Source organism: Peromyscus californicus, unplaced genomic scaffold (assembly GCF_007827085.1).
Source record: "Peromyscus californicus insignis strain IS unplaced genomic scaffold, ASM782708v3 Scaffold_11__1_contigs__length_118956290, whole genome shotgun sequence".
NCBI classification, from domain to species: Eukaryota; Metazoa; Chordata; class Mammalia; order Rodentia; family Cricetidae; genus Peromyscus; species Peromyscus californicus.
This window is the reverse complement of record NW_026294402.1, coordinates 92320192-92333836: the sequence shown is the minus strand read 5'-3', so window position 1 is coordinate 92333836 and position 13645 is coordinate 92320192.

The window sequence follows — 13645 nt, the reverse complement described above, 5'->3', positions numbered from 1 at the left end:
TTTACTTAAACAGGACAATCCAATGAACTAATATTAATGTTCCTAGTTCTGGGTTGGATAACAGAGGTTTGGAGTGGTCATGCAGGCTTCTCAGAGTTCTCTAGCTGGGAGGAGACACATGGGACAGAGTTGTCTTTCTCTCCACCTCTCACTCCCTCTTTAGCCTCTAACAGTCTGGTCTCCTGCATGGAGCTGTGGAACAAGGGCACCAGTGGCTCACTATGCTAATGGAAAGTTTTCAGTGCTTACTTACCTTAAGTGACCTCTCTGCAGCCTTTGCCGGGGACCTCGTCCTCAGCACAGTCCTGTGCTTTTGACTTTCATCTCCTCTGGATGGTCTGTCTCCTGTTTAGCTCTTCTCACCTCTTGGTGTTGGGGTCCTGGGTGGGGCTTCTGCAGGACACACTTCTCTTCTCTCACACTGTGCCTACCATTGGGTGGGTTCATAATTCCAGCAGTTGTACTAGCCAAGGGTAGGCTGCCTGACTTCAGCTCTTCGTCTCTAGCCTGACCCTGTCTTCTGTCCTAAACCTGTAGCTCCTTCCTTGCTGTAGACATTAATGTCCTGGATGCCCTTCAGGCAGAACAATCTCAAGACACCCCCAAGGATATCCAGGGATACCACAGTCCTGAGAGACAATGATGGTTGGTCTCACCAGGCCTCACATCACTATGAGCTTTGGCAAAAGGTCTACCCACATAGCTTTGTATAGCTGCCCACTGGCCAAGCCTCTGCCCACCTCTCCAAGCCTTCTGGAATGCAGCTGAATTACTCCTCTAACCTTGTGCTTTTGAGGACACCTGAAGTTTACCCAAGACGTGACGTCTCAGTAGCTTTGTCCAGTAAATGTTGCCTTTCCCCCTGCAGAGTCTACACTTGAAGTCGGCACCCTCTTCACTTCATGCTGCTATCCCGATGAGCCTTTCCTCTCCCTAGCGGCCCCTATCCCACTTTGTCAACTTGCACATTGTTAGATAACACATCCTTGACCCTGTCTTTTGAGATCGTATGCTGACCTGTATTCACTTTTTTTCAGCTATTAGTCATCAAATATTTGAGTTCCTGGATCACTGCATTTGCCATCAATTTTTTTCCTAACATCAGCATTTGTGGGGATGACTCATTCCCCTTCGTGACTGACCTCTCCTCTTCAATGACACCTTTTCCAACTCCACCTTAGTCACTTTCCCCTACAGGAATGCCTATAACCTGGCTATCAGTCAATTTCTGCAACCTGAGAGTCTTAATTTTAAGGGCAACAAACTCTGGACAATTGTATTTTTCCAAATTGCTTCTTTTGCTACTTGCAGTCCAGCCATCCTGGGCTCATGGGCTTTCCAGGTTACATAAGTCTACCACTTCTGCCTAGCCCAGCACCACTATCTCCACCCAGAGTAAACTTTTCAGTTTCTGTTCATCACTGTGTTTCTCTCTTGCATATATTCTTGCTTCCCTTCCCTTTCATGAGACTCCCCTGGTTCAACCTCAATCTTCCCTGTTGACTAAAACTACCTGCCCATCCATTGTATTCCTGCATTTGAGAGGCTCACCATGCTTGGGAAGGAACACTAGTTCTTACTTTAAGTTTATCACCACAGATCTCAAGTGGATTCCAGACCTGAACAACTCTTCCATACCTTTCCTCAGCACCCCAGTATCTCTTTGCTCTAAATCTGTAATTTAGCGTCTTTTACTGAGACATTAGATTAAGAAGAAACTTGCCTCAGTCTCCCAGTAGTACCTCCATCAGCTTATCTAAACATCAGAATGTTGGGATCCAAATGTTCTGCCTGTAATGACTTGAACATTTACCTGTGTCTCTCAAGGTCCATCAACTCTACCTGAGACCCAATCTCTCTTTATTTTAACATCAACATTCTCTTTACATAGAGCCTAGACTTCTATCCTTAAATTAGTCCTGTCCCTGACCCCATGTTTCTCTCCACTGCCCTGTTTCTTTGCTCCTCTTTAGAATACAGTTCTTATGGAAAGCTTATATTCACTGCCTCCACATCCCATTTTGGGAGCTCACCCCAAATAGTCTGTGTTCACCACTTTATGGAGTTACTCACTCCGGTTGAGATCAATAACATCCATGTTGCCAAATCCTATAACCTATCTCAGTGTTTGCCTTAATCCCCGAGTTGAATTTGTGTTGCCAATCACTCTTTAACTTGAAACCTTTTCTTTCCTTGATCTCTGGGACAGCAGGGTGAATCTTTCTCCTGAAATCTAGATTTTTGGCTACTATCCAATTTGTATGTCTAATTAGCATTTCAAATTCAATTGTATTTGTTGATTTCTATCCAGCTCCATGTCTGAGCTGGGCTCACTCACTTAAGCATACACATGCCTATGCAATATTGTATTTATACATTGAATATAATATTACTAATAAATACTGCTGAAATGACGATGGTTGGACGAGGTAGTAACAAGTGAAGCACTGATCTTAAGGTCTGGAACACCTTTAAGGAACACCTTGCTCATTAAATGGCAATGCTCTCCCCATGTCTGTCTGACATAGGACCTGGGTGTCCCCACCTAGTGAGTGGCATCATCCAGTTACTCAGCCACCAACACCAGCACACTCCATCACCCCACCACTCCTCTCTGTTCGTAACCACTCAGACCCATCCATAACCAGGTGTTTCCAGGTCACTATCGATTCAGCATTTCTCAAGTCTTTCTGTGTTGTTTTGGTTTCCCATCTCTTTGTCCCCTCTGCCATGCCTCTCTTCCCTAGCTGCAGCTTCCCACCAGCGTCCAAGTCCTGTCTTCCGTTCCGCAGCTGGTGATGGATGCATTCTCTGACTATGTTCCTTTTGATTTCTCCCCCATGGACTGCAGGGAGATATCTGCTGTTTTGTGAGTGCAGTTCCTTTGTGCCTAGGACACCACACTACCCTCTATGCCTGGCTAACTTATACCTGGGGTGGCTGTCCACACACTTCCATCTCTAAAAGGCTAGGTCTGATTCTGTCTGGTTTGGGGTGATCTTCCATTTAAAAGATCTGTTTCTTATATAGGCTCCGAGCTCCTTCGTGGAGGACCTCGTGCTCCACATTCCTCAGGGTATCATTTTCAACCCCTTGCCTTCAAAGTGTTTTCCAATTTCTTACTCCCTGAAACCCACACTTCACTGGATATAGCACATGTACACTTATGTGTCAAAACGTTTGCTCTTTGATATTTGAAATGAAGCTGTGGATTATGTGGGCTACAAGATCCTTCTAATTCTAAAATATCAGGATTCTCTGGTTTATTGGGCTGTGTGGGACCAGGATATCACTTACTGGATTATAAGGGCCGAGGATGTTGAGAGATTCTGAGAGCATTTCACCCAGTCAAAAATAGCTACACAATTGATTTGCTTTCTCCTTTTCCATTCAATGTTTAGACACTGTCTCCAGTGAAAGTTACTAGCTATTTTCCTTTGGGGGAATGGCTTAACTGTTTTATGTTCACTTTCCACCCCAGCTTCTTAGAATAATGGAAACAGCAAGCTACAACAATTAAATGATGCTACTCCCCAAAGCTCACTTGCCCTGGTTTATAACCCCGTTCCTGCCACACTCTGGCCAACGTCTTTCCTACAGTGACTCCCCCTGGTATGCTAATGAATCTTCCTGCTAGTATGCCCTGTGCTGTTGCAAGGATTGTTGACTCTTTGAAGGAGGCAAGAGTTATGTAGTTAGGGCGTCTGACATCTACACGGTCAGGGAGCCAAGCTTGGTTGTGGGATTTCAGGGACAGTAGTGTATCCATTGTACAGTAGCGTGTCCACTGTCTATTTCTGGGTTACTCTGGTATTAGCAGTGATCTAAACATGAGTGAGGCTCAGCCTTGGCCCTAGAGAACTTGTTGATTAGAGGAAGAGAGAAAGGACGATGGAGGGAAGGATATGTGACAGAGGAAAGGAACCCCAGAAGTGAGAGGGCAGAAGACCCACGACCAACTCATCCAGAGGCATTGCAGAATGTTTCTGGAAAGTGATGGAGAAAGTTTTAAGATGAAGCCTAAATAATAACTAGTAATTATCCCAAAGTGAAAGGATGTTAGAGTCAAGGATGGAAGGGCTGAGGGAGGAATTTGTAAAAGGAGAAATGATAACACCAGATGTGGGGGCCCACAGAGGCTATCTAGTGAGACCTTACTCAGGGTCAGAGAATCTGGGCTTGCTTTACCCAGCACGGCTGAATAATAGGATGATTTGGCCAGGGGAATGTTTACCAGATGTTTTGAAGGTATGTGGGAGTCTGCTGGAGTCTAGCTCTGACCTGTCAAAGGGTTCTTGGAGGGAGGAGAGAGGAATGAGAAAATATCAGATAGAAAGATAGAAAGAGACCATAAGAAGGACAGAGTCTCTACACAGGACAGTTTCGGGAGGAACCTGGGTCAATACCCAGTTGCCTCGAAATTTATTCCAAAGGGTTATTTATACAATGTCAAGCAGCAAGGCAAAAGACACCCCTCCCCTGCAAGATCAAAGCACAGTGTATATAGCCAAGTGTAGACCCTTCAAAACACCTGGTAACCACGTCCATGGCCAAATCATCCTCTTATGCAGCCCTGCTGGGTAAAGCAAGCCCCAATTCTCTGACCCTGAGTAAGGTCTCACTAGAGATCCCCTATGGGCCCCCACAACCAGAGAGACCTGTAGTTCCCAAGCACTTCTCTGAGGAATGGCAGTAGGTGTTATAATGAGAAAATTAAAGAAAGAAGCAGAGTCATACCATGGATGTCTTCCCAAGACAAGGAATTATTCAGTGTCTGTGAACCTTCTTGTTTCTGAATTCCAGGACACTCTGGTGCTTGGCAATATAGGGGACCAAGTTGTCACCAATAGAATGGACATGGAGGGGTAGCGAGGATGTTGAGGAATTCTGAGGCCCCCTTTGACCATTTCCAAGTACCAGGCATCTGACTGCTCCACTTCCCTTTTCTGTTCAGTTCTTTGAACAAACATGTAGCAACTATGTGAGTAGAAAGTTATTAAACCACTGCACTGAAAAGATTTACTTGAATCCTGAAGGCAATAGGGAGCCATTGAAGTTTATTAAGCATGGAAGTAACCCAGTTTATGCAGCATCTTATAAAGGTCAGTCTTCAGGAGCAATGAGGAGCAAAATGCATTTGAGAGCAGATGAAAGGTAAGAGGACCAGTAAAGATGCTGTTGTCATGGTACCAGCAACATCTGCAAGGACTGGAAAGTCAGGTAGGCAGCCACATTTGGGGCCTGGGAAAGGTGGTAGAGGGTGAACCAGAGAGGAGCCAGGCTTCAGCCCTTTGTGCTTGGGAGCTTTCTGCCCAGCCAGCTTCCTCAGCCTCTGTTACCAGGCTCACCTCATTTTTCTTCCTAAGATCCTGTCCCTGTCCCTGGTTCTTTAAACCAGTCCAGCCTGTCCCAGATCTAAGCTCCCGGGACTCCCTTTCTCAGCCTGCTTTCTCCCTACTTGACCTGCTTCAGAGACCAGCACCACCTTACTCAGTCCCGTGAGCTGGAGGCCTGGGTTTCTCCCTCCGTTGTTGATAGACAACTCACCTATGAGTTCTGTCAAGTTCGTTTCCTAATTACTTCTGTACTACACTGCCCCCGGGCAGCCCTGTTACCTCTAACATGGACTACTGCCAGGAATTCCTAGATAGTTTGCCTTCCTATGCCCTCCCAGGGTACCGTGGCAACTTATTCAAGATGCAGGGCCTGGCTGTGTACATCCAGAGCCTTCTTTACTCCCAGAAAGAAGACAGGCCTTTTGGTACTATTTGTGAAGTTCCAGGCTCTACCCAGCTCTGTGACTGTAACCCTTGCCATCTGTCCTACACCGCTGTCTACAACTGTGAGCTCATCGGCCTTTCTTTCCAAATCATCTTGCTTATTAGAATCTTTAGTGCTGCCCGTGTTGGCCATCTTTCTGAGCTTTCTTTTGGGCTATCATCTTGGTCTTTACCAAGTAAGTTTCTTCCCCCCCTCTCCCCAGCCTCCTTAAAGGGAGATTCTCTCGAAGCTTTGCCTGACCAACCTGGGTGATAACTTTCCTCTTTGGTTTAACTGCTTCTGGCTTCCTCTCGCAGCACTTCCTCCTTGTGTTAGAAGTGCCTACCACTCATTATCTTCCCTCTCTCTGGGTGTCTGTTCCTAGAGGGCAAAGATTCCCCTGGGTTTACTTCTGTGCAGCACAGGGCACTGAGGTTGGCTCAGACTTAATAAGCACACAAGGTGTATTTGTTGAAGAAATGAGTGAAATGAGAGCTAATGTGTGCCAAGGGCTTCCTATAGGCCCAGCTGGGCTTAAATGATCTCGTTGGCTCCTCACACAACTCCGCCGGGGAAGTGTTATTACTAGCATCCTTCTTTGTAGATGAGGGAGTGGTGAGGCTTTCTGTATGTTAGAGTCAGAATCCAATCCTAAACATATCCACTCTGGAGCCTCAGCTCTAGATCACAAGTGAAATTGCCCATTGTGACAGCAAAGGCGGCTGCAACTTCTGGGCCTCTATCTCTGTGGAGCAATTACCCTTTGGAAATGAATGATGATGAGTTCAAGGGTTCCAAGTCCCCCTTCTCTTGCCTGACAACAACCCATTGCTGTTTTAACTCCTTTTTCTTTTTCAATTACAAGACTGCTGTTCAGCCAGACCATTCAGTTTCAAGACTGAAATCCCAGTCTCAGTTTTCTTTCTGCCCCTGGGCATTTGAACAGCCCCTCCCCCATTTCACTGTAGTGTGCCATGTCAAGTTTTGCTTGGTAGATGAACAAAGGTCTAGTCACCCCATATAGGGTATTAACAATAGACCCAAGAAACATTTCCACTCAAGTCTAGCTTGATGGGACAATGAGTTTAATTAGGGTTGCTTACCTGAGTGTAGGTGAAGAGTCTCCTACAGAAGGACTAGCACTTTATGAGCACCGAAGAAAATATCTCTCTCCTAGCAACTGTTAACTGCCTGGACATCCTCCAAGAGGCATGGGGCCTTGTAAACTGGCCCTATGACTGAACAGGTCCCCGGTGTCCTCCAGATAATCCTAGCTGCTGAGAGATCACGAGAGTAGTATCCATGTCATATCAGGTGGCAACATCTGTAGCATGCCACCCCTAAAGGACCTATGGTGTGGCCTGCCTTCTATTATGCATGACTAATAGATAGTTCTCAAACTCTAAGGGTGGAAATCCCCCTGAAGCTCAGCCCTGTGCTGAAGTTTGCCAGTCCTTGTCCATAGCAAACTCTTCCTCCTCTCTTTCTAGAGCCAGCAGTTCCAGGTTGACCCAGGGTCTGGGAAGTGGTGGCTTTTCTCAACTTTTATCCTGTCCATGACTCAGCCCAACTCAAGCATAAACCCCAGCAAGGAGCTCCAAAAGTTCTTACTGCCTGTTACTGAGAACCATTCTGCAGCCAAGGTCCTACGATCTGCTGCCCAGCTTACTGAGGGACATACCAGCCATTCCCAGGGCGTTTTGTATAAGCCACACTCCATCTCTGCCTCCCAGAGCCCAACTGGGATAAGTGCTCCATGAACTCCAAGCATTAACGTAGAAGAGCAAATCCTCACAATAGCATCTTTGTTTCTACTAAAACCACTTTGAATATGGGGTTCTGTTAAGAAATGGGATCAATTCACACTCATATTCCCATCAGTGAGCCAAACCAGTTTTTACAATGCTTGTATATCCTGGAGAAGTGTGTGTGTGTGTGTGTGTGTGTGTGTGTGTGTGTGTGTGTGTGTGTGTAGTGTCTGTCATAGTCCCTATGTCTGTGTATGTTTATCTGTGTGACAAGAATTCAAGGTGAATATTTCAAAGCTAAAGGGATTAACTTTTCTTGAAGGTCAAAATACTTTATGGGGGAGCTCTGCACATATAAACTTGTAACACCTATCAGTAGCCAGCCAGTAGCCAATCGATCTATTACTTCCTATAGGAAACACTTGTAAGACCTTCTCTTTAATTTTGAATTGCTTTTGAAAAGCAAGAGCCTTCCAAGATCCAAGAAGAAGAAAGATTTCCTACATATGCTACCTTAGCCTCCTCTGGAGGAACCTGCTGTTTTTTCTTTGTTAGGTAGATGAAGAGGCCAGCTGCCCACCATGCCGATCTGTGTTCTTGAATGTGTTTCCAAGCTGCCAAGTGGCATAGGGATAGCCCTGGACATGAGGCCAGGCCACATTTCCACAGTTGAGAGGGTGGTAAGCAGGGAGCTTGGCAAAGCGCTTCCTAATGGACTTGGCTAGGCTGGCAAGGCACAGAGAACTCTGCCAGGCCAGGCCATGGGCACTGGACAAGTGCCAGTGTCCATTAGCTGGCAAATCACAGCCTGCTGGAAGGACAGAAGCACAGCAGACAGAAGCACAGAATAGATTTCAGACTTCCTGCCACCAAGTGCTAGTGTGGAAAGGGCCAAATAAGATACTTCCTCATGCATGGCCAGCATCTGGCCTCTTTAATTCTGAGTTTGCTGTCCAGTCTACAGAATACAGCTCGTCTATAATTTGCTTATTCTTTTTACCCCCTGGAGTTGCCAGTTTTTACATGATGTAGCTTTGGGCACTGTTCCATGTTCGGTATTTGGGCATGTTCCATTGGTCAGAACTACCGAATTTATTTCTTTGCAGAAAACCATTTTTATTCCCTTCCATGGCAATTCCATTTTATGTTTATCAGACATGAAAATTCTGTACTTCTCTCAATCCATTGCTCATTCATGAGAACACATATTCTGCTTTAATCTTTGGGCAGATAATGAATCCAAAATTTTCTCTGCTGTTGGGGCATCTCAGTTCTGACAGAGGTAAAAGTGATCTGAAGGGCCACGCTTTGGTACCGACTGAATCCAGGCCCTCAGAGTTGCTCTCTATGCCTTTTCCATTTACCCCACTCTCGCTTCTCCAGCAGCCACTTCCATCTTGCCTGTGAAAATATCCAAGGTGGAAATAAGGCCCAGGTTTAAGCAGAATCTTCAAGCTTCAAATCAGTATGGTGCTTTTAAACATTTCCAGATTTATAAGATCATTTTCCCAAAACTCCTGCTTTGTGTCCCAATGAGAGGCACATGGAGACAGTGCTCTCTGGGGTAACTATGTAACAGTGGAGTCACAATGTTGGGCTTTTGGCTGGGTTGAACGCCAGCCAGCCTGACAGGAGAGGATGTAGGTTATGTAGCTGAGAAGCCATATCTGACATGTGTTCTTCTATGATGACACAATATGCCTTCTCATGGCGTTTGACTGCTCTTAGTGGTATTATAAGAGCTGCTTGTCAAGGACTTTAGTTAATTGTTGTTCTACGTTTGCTTAATTAAAACTGTTAGGCAAAACTGCACTCCTTTCCCACACCTTGCTTATGTGTGCTGTCTGAGTCCCTGGTGTCATCAGCCCCTCAAGTCTGAAATCATGACTGAGAAAGTGGAGCACCCTCCCTCTGAACCAGCCTGAGCTACCAAACCAGGGGTCCTGGGTTTCCCAGCTAAGTGGATAGGAAGTTGTTGTCTCTAAAATGTCATCTGGGGGCTATCTGTGCTTTAGGGAGGACTGTCTGGGCTGGAAGGCTCTTCCAGAACTGGGTGACAGCAACACTTCACAGCTGTGGAAACACAGGGGCAGGATCTGTTAGATTTGGGCAAGTGACAAGCTGAGACTAAATCAGGCACATGCCCACGCTTGCTCCCTGACCCAAGAGTGACAAATTAGGCCTCAGAGAGACTAGGTTTGGGACAGATTTCACCAGTGTCTCCACATCTGCCCCCAGCAGAGCTACCCCACAGTTGTCTCAAATACCCTTCAAGATATATTTGGAAAAGAGGTTTTGATCTGCCCATCTGTCACGTTTATGATCATCCACTGTGCAGCTTCCTCAGCATCTCATTCTTCTGAGTCCTAGAAAAATATAGTCTCATAGGGAGAAGCAGAGACATGCTCCTCCTCATCCTATTCTGGAGAGTGATGAAATTAGTACCCAGGAGAACCAGGTACCCTGGCCTGTGGGGTTGGCTGTGCAAGGAGGCACTTGTGTAGGGGAGGGATGGCTGGACTCGATAGCCTTTATTCTTGTCTTCTATGTTTAGTATCCTCTTGAAAGCCTTTGGCAGGTCACCACAGCCAACACCACGGTGACCTTAGGTGATGCCATTCCCCTAAATCCTGATGGCTTAAAGCTCTTCATTAATTTCCCTGTGAGTAGCAGCTGTCATCATCCAGAAATTTTTAACCAAGATTCTACTTCAAATTCCTGCATAGCTCTGGAGGAAGGAACACAAGGTTACGGACATCTCTATACACTAGGGACTCCTACAAGAGCCCTGGACTGCATTCCCCCAGTCAGAGGCTACTTTCACCTGCTGCCCTCACTAGGGAGACGTGGTCCCATCCTGCCTTAGTCTCAGTCCTCCTTCCCAAGATCCTGTATCTGCTTCCATGGATAATAATGTCTTCAGGATACTTGGTGTCTAATCCTCATTATGGAAAACCACCACAATTTCCTAATCTCTGCTATACACAGACTAGTAGGCAGGGAGAGAGAGTGATGATAGATACTACATTTTGTTCCAGTAGTTAAGTATCATGTAATAGTAATGATAAGTAGAGGTGATAAGAGTTGGGATCTTTGGCTGACCTCTCCTCCTGCTCCAAATAGTCAAACCATGCCACACACACACCTCCTTCGTGCCCACTCAGCTAACAGATTGAAGGTCCTGTGGCACATTTAACAACACACCATTCTTTAATGTCTTCAACCCTTTTGTCACTGTCTGTCTACCTGTTCACGCTACCCTCTGCCATGATGGCCTCTAAAATGTCATTTGGAGGCTGTCTGCACTTTGGGGGAGAACTGTCTAGCTCGGAATTCTCTTGCAGAACTGGATGACAACAGTTCACAGCTGTGGAAACACTGGGGCAGCCTATGCTGGACTTAGGAAATTGACAAGCAGAGTGGGAACCCAATGGGAAAGATCTTTGAATGCTATTTGAAAAAAAAAATGGTCATTAACTAAAATACAGTATTGCCTACAAGAGTGTGACGCCCAATAGTAAGTGCTCCCCACAGCACAAATGAGGGAGACATCACAAGCCGGAGCAGTTTTATGATTGCCCTGTCTAGAACCTGCTTCCAGGAATGGAGATGAGTGTGGCACTGAAAACAGCCAATAGTCAAGCTTTCACTAAAATAACAGCCAGATAAAGAAGTCTCTCAAATGGAAACTATGTGTCTGGCTTGTGCCAGACACTGGAGATAGAGATGAAAAGATTTAGCCCTTTGCACTCAGGGATCTTAAGCTCTGCAGGGAGAGTTTATCTTGATTTTTGCCATGAAGAGTTCTGTGGTTTGCTTTATAGATTTCATGCGTATGTTTGCATCCACAGCACAACTTACCTTTACCCATGTTACAGTTCATATGAACAGAATGATGCTGCATAGTTGATTGTGTTGGCCTTCTTTTGCACAACGTTATGTGTATCGGTAAATGTGTAGTTGATTTTCTTTGCTCTATAGTATTCCACTGAGTGAAGAGGTCATAGTTGGTTTACTCCTCCTGTACCTGGCATTTGGGGAGTACTTCTCATTTAACTATTGCTAACAATACCCCCATAAACACTGTTCTATGTACATCTTGATCCATAGGCATAGGAGATACTTTAGGAATGGTGTGGATGGGTCACTAGATATGCACCTTAAATTCTGACAAAGAATTGTAGCCATTTCCATGGCCACAAATAAAGTCTAATGTAGTCAGACTTATTTCCAGACAATCTGATGGTCCTTCTTCTCACTATGAGTTAGTGTCTACAACACGTAACCTTTTTAACAGTGGCTCCCTCTTTACCTCTTCCTATGCTACTAGATAAACACACACATTTTAACTTTAATGCAGTCACAATAATAGCTATTGATATTTTCCTTTTACGGTTAGTTTTTATTTTTTAAAAAGTAAAATTCCCTTACTTTAATTAAAAATTATCACTACCATTGAGCTAAATCTTTTCCTGCCCATTCTCATTTTTTATTTTATGTGAAATAGTCACTAAGTTATGACCTCATTCTGCTGTCCAAGCTGGCCTTGAACTTGTTATCATCCTCCCTCAGCCTCCTAAGTATATAAGAGTATATACTGAGTATACACAAGCCTCCCGAGTATATGCAAGCCCACTCCACCAAGCATAGCTTTATATAAGTTTCTAAAAACATACTTAGAATAATTGCACTAGAATATCTTGAATTTTTTCTTCTTTTATATCTATAAGCACATTTTAAACCAGATTATTAAGATCTACAAAACAAGCAACAAGCCATTGTCAATTCTTAATTGGGATCCTGTTGACTTAACATGTATGCTTTGGAGAAATTGCATCTTTAAAACAAACACAACTATTTTAACTATTTAAAATATTTTTGATAATGCTTTCTAAGTCTTCTGGAGAAATTTCATCCATTTAGTCTCATTTGTTTCATGTCTTCAATGTTTAAAATGAAAAATTATTTTGGTTTGTAGTTGTCTGTGGTTGATGTGTACAGGCAAGTTATTTTTGCAACCATCTCACTCAGGCTCCTCCTGATTCTAATGCCCTACCTTCAGAACTTCCTCCATGCATGTGCGTCAGAGAATCTGCAAGAAATCCATTCTTGCTTCCTCTCCTTTCCTAGTCCTTACACCTTCCTCTTCTTTTTGAGTCATACTAAGTCCTTCAGGATGAAGCTGAGTCCAAATGCAAAGAGTTGCATCATCTTCTTAGTCCAAGTCACACAAGAATAGCCTATAACACTTCACAATTTAAGATAATACTTTGTACATGGTTATAATCATTAGTGAATAATATATACTGTGTATTTATACAAAAGACATATATAGAGGTATATATTCAGACATCCATCTACTTATCTTGTAAGGGGAAAGAAGTTTCCATCTATCCATAGCTTCCCAAGACTTTAAAAATCATGACTAGATATTAAATTTTAAAACACCTTCCTGTATCTTTTAAATTACCACCCCATTTATTTCTTTAAATATGTTAATATAGTGAGTTATATTACTCTATTTGGTCAAATTAAATGAACTTTGCATTTCTGGAATAAGCCTTAATTTTCAACACTCCATTAAGCCAACTTGATCACTTCCTTTCAGGGAGAGGAGTGTTCCAGCTATGTTCATGAGTGAGCTGGCCCTGCAATTTGGCTTTTGCTCTACTGTCCTTGTCCGATTTGGTCATCAAGACTATGAAAATTCAAAATTAATTTGGAGTTTTCCCTGTCTTTTTCCCATTCTTCAGAAATTTTTATGCCAAACTGAAATGATCAGCCCCTTGTAAGTTCAATACTGCATTCAATTTTCTCTATCTGAGCTCTAATATTAAAATCACTGGATCAATTCCCATATTGTTAGAGAATTCTTAATAATGTTTTATTGTATTTACATGGAATGTATTTTTATGTTGTTAAATTATATTTAAATTGCTATTATACTTTTCAGTTCTTCTGACAAGTGTCAAGGCCAGTTTTGTGGACACTCCCTTTAATATATGGCTTGTCAAAACTCACCGTTTGTTTCTCCTACTTGCATGGAACTATTTTCTTTTATTTTTCCATCTTTTTTCCTGTCCTTTACAGACATGCAAATATAGACATAACTACATCTGGACACATATTTTCTTGAA